The sequence below is a fragment of the Arachis duranensis genome, chromosome 10 (genome assembly GCF_000817695.3).
Source record: "Arachis duranensis cultivar V14167 chromosome 10, aradu.V14167.gnm2.J7QH, whole genome shotgun sequence".
Classification (NCBI taxonomy): Eukaryota; Viridiplantae; Streptophyta; class Magnoliopsida; order Fabales; family Fabaceae; genus Arachis; species Arachis duranensis.
Window position 1 is genome coordinate 11,260,757 of NC_029781.3, and position 6,622 is coordinate 11,267,378.

The 6,622-nt window shown below is 31.3% G+C and overlaps 1 long non-coding RNA gene across 1 annotated transcript; it reads left to right on the forward strand.

The window, feature by feature from the left end:
* Window positions 1-3,328: 3,328 nt before the first annotated feature.
* On the forward strand, window positions 3,329-6,622 carry LOC107469064 (uncharacterized). Its single transcript, XR_001588065.3, has 3 exons — window positions 3,329-3,481; window positions 3,622-3,757; window positions 6,187-6,622. It is a non-coding gene; the product is annotated as an uncharacterized LOC107469064 (long non-coding RNA).

The following is a 6,622-nucleotide window of genomic DNA, read 5'->3' on the forward strand; positions in this document are numbered from 1 at the left end:
TCGTCTTCTCTGTGTTCGCCGATGTCGCTCCCTCTGTTGTCACCGTTGCTCGCCTTCCTCCTCGCCGTCGGTAAGCCTCGCCTCCTCTGTTCGCAGTCTTTCCTTCCTCCTCTGCTTGCTGGTTTATTGTTCGCTGGAATGGATTTATGTGTTATTTTTTATTTTCTGTTCATGATTTTCTGATTTATTTGTTTGCTGGATTCATGATTTTTATTTATTTTGATTTTCTGAGGTTATTTTGATTTATTTGTTATTTGTTGTTTCTGATTTATTTGTTATTTGTTATTTCTGATTTATTTGTTATTTATTCATGATTTTGTTGCTGATGCTATTGTTTGCTGAGGATCTGAGGTTATTGTTTGCTTGTTGAAGTTGAAGAAGAGAAGCACTACAAGAATTTGATAAATTAGCGACGAATTTTTGTGAGAAATATATTTTGTCACTAATCTATCACTAACTTGCGAGAAATTAGTGACGCACTAACGACAAAATTAATGAGTGGTCACAAAATACCCGAACTTGAGAAAAACGACTGATTAGCGAGAGATTTACGAGTAAGTTTGTTTCTCGCAGATTGACTTTTGTGGCTAAAAAAAGAGCGGGAAAAATGTCCTCGCTAATTTGTCACAAATTAATTAGCGAGTGACAATGTTCTAACAAATCAGTCACTTAGGGGTTCAATCGAATAAAAGTAAAGTAACGAGTGATATTATTGTCACTATTCCGTCGCAAGTGTTTGATATACAATTAGCGAGAAATAATTCACACACTAGTTCGTCGCTAAATAAACTTTGTGCGAAATGGCTAATTAGTGAGGAACAACGTTCCTAGCTAATCCGTCACGAAGAATTGAAATGCATTTTGCGATGGATAATTTCCTAACTAATTTGTCACCAAAGCTTTTATTTTTTAGCGAGCAACTAGTTTCTCGCTAATTTGTCACATAATATTGTAAAATTCAAAATAAGAGTAGTGACAGAAAACAGTCGTCGCTAACTCGTCGCAACAGATAAATCATTTAGCTAGGGAACTATTCCTCGCTAATTAGTCGTTAAAGTGGAAATACGGATATTGAGTGCCTAGGACATAAGTAGTGAGAAATTTGCGACCGTTTAACAACTGACACAGTTCGTTCGCTGATTTCAAGTCGCTGATTAGCGGGCGAAATACATTTGTCGCTAAGTTGTCGCAAGTTTAATTTAGCGAGCGACTTGGCAACTGCAATCTTGTCGCAAAGTAAAAGCTATATCCTACCTATTTTGTAGCAAATTACTCGCTAATCTCGTTGGAAATCCGTCGCAGAGTTATAACAAATCCAAAACTGATCGAGAAAATTTTATAAGTAACTGGTCGCAATTGAGTCACTAATCAAAAGCTTATTTAGTGAGGAATTAGCGACCGTTTAACAACTGATATACTTTTCTCGCTTATTTCATGTTGTTACTAATTTGTCAGAAAAAATATTAGTCCCATGTTGCTACTAATCACTAACCACTATATAAATCCATGGAAAATTCACAAAAAAAATCATTAAAAAAGTAATACAAATTATTTTAATATAAGATCATTGATATTTACATAAATATTTTCGTATTTTTTTTTAAAAAATCTTATCTACCTCATAAAAGATTTTTTAAAATTTAAATTCTTTTTAAAAAAAATCAAAATAAAAATTTGAAAACAAAAGAAAAAAAAGTAACTCAAAAAACCACATATAATCAAACTTTACAAATAACACATTCAAATTTATAATCATAACACATATATACAAATGTACACTTGCTATCATAGTTGTAAAAATTGAACTGGACCGGCCGGTTCGACTAGAAAATCGATGAATCGGACTCTAATTCGGTTCGATTTACTCTTTAGATCGTTTAAGGAAGAAAACCGGTATGAACCGGTAAGAATCGGATCAAACCGGCAAGAACCGGTACAAACCGATTTGCGTGAAAAAACTTTTAAAATGTCTCCGCCACACTTGCTATTATAGTTGTAAAAATCAAACCGGACCGGCCGGTTCGACTAGAAAATTAGTGAACCGGACTCTAATTCGGTTTGATTTACTTTTTGAACCGTTTAAGAAAGAAAACCGGTATGAACCGGTAAGAATCGGATCAAACCGGCAAGAACCGGTGCAAACCGATCTACCAAGAACCTTAGAGCAAAAACAACCTCTACTTGTCACTCAGCCATTTGCTTCTAATTACTATATTTAACAAATACTAATTATATAGTATACAAAAATATATAATTTAATTTAATTTTTGTTTTTTCTATTTTTCAAATTAATTATATTTTAATTATATACCATTATCAATATAAATGTAAATTTCACTAAAATTCTATCACTAGCTTTTAGTTTTCAAGATTATTGCTGAATTTGTCTTAAATCTCTAAAATATTAGTATTTGTTTGATTTATGTTTTTATTTTTAATATTTTTTGTATTTTGAATTTTGTAAAAAATAGTAAAAATAATAAAATTTTATTTTCTATTTTTACCTGCTATTTTTATTTTTTTTCTTCGCAAAATCTAAAAAATAAAAATACTAAAAATAAAAATAAAAAATAAAAACCCAAATCAAATGTATCATTAGTAGTAGAAAATAAAAGGCAAATAGTATTACCTATATTCATTAGCAGTAGAAAATAAAAAGGCCAATAGTATTACGTGTATGAGGGTACTCCACCCCTCTCTTTTCCTCTGAAAATTCAAATTGGAGAACCCTAGTGTTACTAAACCTCCTTTGAACGCAGTCGCAGCAGCCCACCATCCCTCTTCGGTCATCGTCGAACTCTTCTCCTCCAGGGACAAACCGTGGGTGCAACATCGCGCGTGGAAGCTTTGTTCGACGGTTCAGCCCTATTCAATTTGTTCCTCCTGTTGTTGCTGTCGCCGAAAGCTCTCCTCTCCTCTCATTTGAGCTCTCTCTCTTTCTCTCTCTCTTTCTCTCTCTCTCTCTTTCGCCGGCAGTACCCATTGTAACATCCTGCATTTTTTGAAAATCTAAATATGAATAGATTGTGATTTTATTTTATTAAATTTAAACTTTATAATTTTAGAAATTATTTTATTAGAAATAATTAAATAGATTTGGAGATAACTTCATTTTTAAATCAAATAAGATTCTTAAGTAATTTTATCATAATGGAACATTTTGCATAATTTTAGTGATTGAAAAATAAGTAAGAATTGTATAGTTTAATTTAAGTGATTTCTATTATGAATAAGTTATGACTTATTATTAATTTGAACTCCTTATTTTGTAAACTAATCTATTAACAGTAATCAAATTAGTTTTATTAATATTTCACCTCACGTCCTTGTCTCTGAATTCTGTACCATTCACGACCTATTTTGATTATTGTTATTCTTTCTTGCCGCTTCTGCCTCCGTCGATCGAACAGAATGTGAGAAGGGAGAGGAGTTGTGTTATTTTGCTGTCGTCGTCGTTGCCGAAACCAGGACAAATTTACCGGTAACTCTGTTGTTTCCATTCTTGAATTTGCGCTACTTCCATTTTGTTCCTTAGTCTTTTTCTGTTCTGGTAAGGAAAACCCATGTCTCTGTTTAACACTCCTGCTCTGCCTTCTCTGTTTGCTGATGGAACTATCATAGGAGATAGTGTTGATGATAATAAAGAACTATTAGAGTTGCTGCTGCTGCTGCTAGTTTGGTTCGAGTCTGTTGCTGCTACAAACTAAAACAAAAGAGGGGTTTGCTGCTCTTAATTATCAAATTTCGGCTAATCGAGGTAGGGGATTTAATTTAAACGGTTTTAATTTAAGAATGCCGACAAAGTTTATTGGATAACTGTAAATAGGTATAATAGTTGTGAGTGATTGATTGATTATATGAATGCTGAATTGTGGCTGAGATTGTGATTGGAATGATTGAGATTTTGGTTGGAACTTTGATTGAATTTGTTGATTTTGTGAAATTGATCATGCGTGGTTTATGAATTGTTTGATGAGAGATTGTTGTGAATTCTGTATTTTGATGGATTAAATTGAAATTTTTGTTAATTGTTATTAAACTGGTTATATGATTATTGTAATGGACTTAGTTGGTGATTGATTGGAGTTGGGTTTAGAGAATATTTGGAGGAATGAATCTTGAAATGTTGAATTGATTGCTGAGAATATGAGTTTTGAAATTAAATGAAAACTTTGGAAGTAAATCAGATATTCAACAGTAATCAAAATGATAAGAGAGTAAAAGCTAAGTAAACTAGGATGAAATTCGTTGTTGGAATTTAATTTTGAGAAGTTTGAATTAGCTGGAGAATTAGTTGTGATTTTCAAAGTTAAACTGAAAAATCTGATTTCCTGCATTATCTTTAAATGAAATCGGTAACTTTGAAAAGCTATAACTAATTCTATGATGATCGGAATTGCGTGAGACCAAGTCTGGATTAAGCTTGGGAATATAAAGAGCTGGACTGGGGAATTTAAGACCTTTTTGTTAAGTATATGATTTATGGTGAATTTTTGAGTTATGGTTGTGGAATATGTTTTTTACTGTAGAATTTTTAGAATAGCAGTAACTTGTTGGCTCTGCTGTGTGTGTTTCAAATTGAATTTTGAAATGAAACCAATTTTAAATTAAACTTTACTCCTATTATTTTAATTCCGTAAAATTTCAGAATAGTTGGACTTGTAGTTTTAAAGATATGACTTTTTGAAAGATGATGCATTATGCAGTAAAAGCCAGATTCTGTTTTCTTAAATCAGTAACTTTGAGAGTTTATAACTTTGGATTCTGGATAGTTATTGAGATGGAACTAATTGGAGGTGAAATTTAAGTATGTTTAGCATATGTGATTTAAATTTTAGGGCTGTCAATGTTTTAATGAGTAAGTTATGGGATTTGAAAGAGGATATGTTCATTAACTTTTAAAACAGAATTCTGTAGAAAATTACTCAACTTCTAAGTTATATAACTCCTTCATTAAAAACGATATTGATCTGGAACCAATTGGAAAAGAAACCTGAATGAGTGAAGTTGAACCACATTAATTTTTAAGGTCATTGGATTTAACTTGGATTTTATATTGAATTTTGAATATCACATGTTGTTGCTGTTTTCTGATTTTAAGACACTGCAGAGCAGTCACAGTTTTGTTTCTATTCCCAAAGTTAGAGTAAGCAAAAAATTATGATTTTTAGTTTAATAGAAAGCTTAATCCGAGACGGTCATATGGATATAAAGTTTGTGCAATTCTTAATTCATTTGATATTTTAAAAATAAAATTGAAATTAGGCTACCAATGTTGTTTTGGTAACTACCCTGGGTATAGGGTTTAAAAATTGATTTTTATACTATTATCAAGTATTTTGAGAATATATTGTTGTGGTACTTGCTGATAAAAGGTTGGTGAAATGTTGAGAAAGAGAGAACCCGTATGGGTGGCTAAGTTCTATTTTTAGAGGAGGTTATGTTCGAATTTTTATAAAAGTATAAGGTTGTAATTAAAACGAATAATTAAGACTTGTTTAAAGACGATAACTTTGCTGATTCTTTTGAGAAAAGATTATTTAGTTTATGAGGTTGTTGGCAAGAGCGTGGAAAGAAGGTTAACATCCTCTACTGATTTAGTTGGTTGAACTTGCACAAATTACTACTGTAGAGTGATGTTATTGAATCTGTTTTCTGATGCAATCTCTTTTAATGGGAATTAATTGTTTGATTTTTGGTCAGTGTTAAATAGTCAATTATTGTACTCTCTTTTTTCAACATCTCTTATCAATTATTCAGCTATTTTCTGGCTCATGCTATTTTCGACTCATCCTGTTCTCTTCTGTTTAGAGAAGCTGAAAATGAATCCTGTTTATGTTTCTTGGTAAAGTTTCTACTTTAATTTCTCATCTTGTTTTCTTCTATTTGATTCTGTTGTTTATCTTGATTAATTTTTTTTGCGTGCAAACAAGAATCACATGATGTTGTGTAGTATAGTGCAGTGCCTTTGATTTTGATTGTTGTTGGATTCTTTATAATTATTAAAGTTCTTTTCTTTTCTTTTTTGTTGAATTTCTTACTACTTCTTTGGTGATCATCTTCTATGAATCCATTTATGGAATTTTTCATCATGTGTTAGTTTGGCTTATAATTCTATGACCTCATGTATGGACACAAAATTTTCTATTTTTCTATTGATTCGTGTTACTTTTTTGTAATCTGCAGAACTGATGAGGTAATCAACACTCAATTGATGGTTTTTCGGTAAATTTTTTCCAAAAATGGATCAAGCATTTTTCTCCATATTTCAGCTGGAAACAAAGAGGTTGTTATGGTTTATTGGTATTACATTTGCAGTATGTAAATTAAATTATTAGTTTTATTATAGAATTGTAATTTTTTTAATTATAATTATAGCATGTAAATAATTTATGTAAATCAATAAAAAAATCAATTCTTTTTATACTTTCTTATTTTCTCCCTTCAAAAGCGTGGCTATGTCTCCTATTGGCACGCTTTCGAAGCGTAGTTAACACTAACTCAATTGGCACGTTTCTAAAAAAGCGTGGTGAAAAGATATCGCTACACTTTTTGCATATTTGGAATGCTTTAAAAGCATAGCAAAAGCCAGATTTTTTTGTAGTGTGAGATACTTATTGAT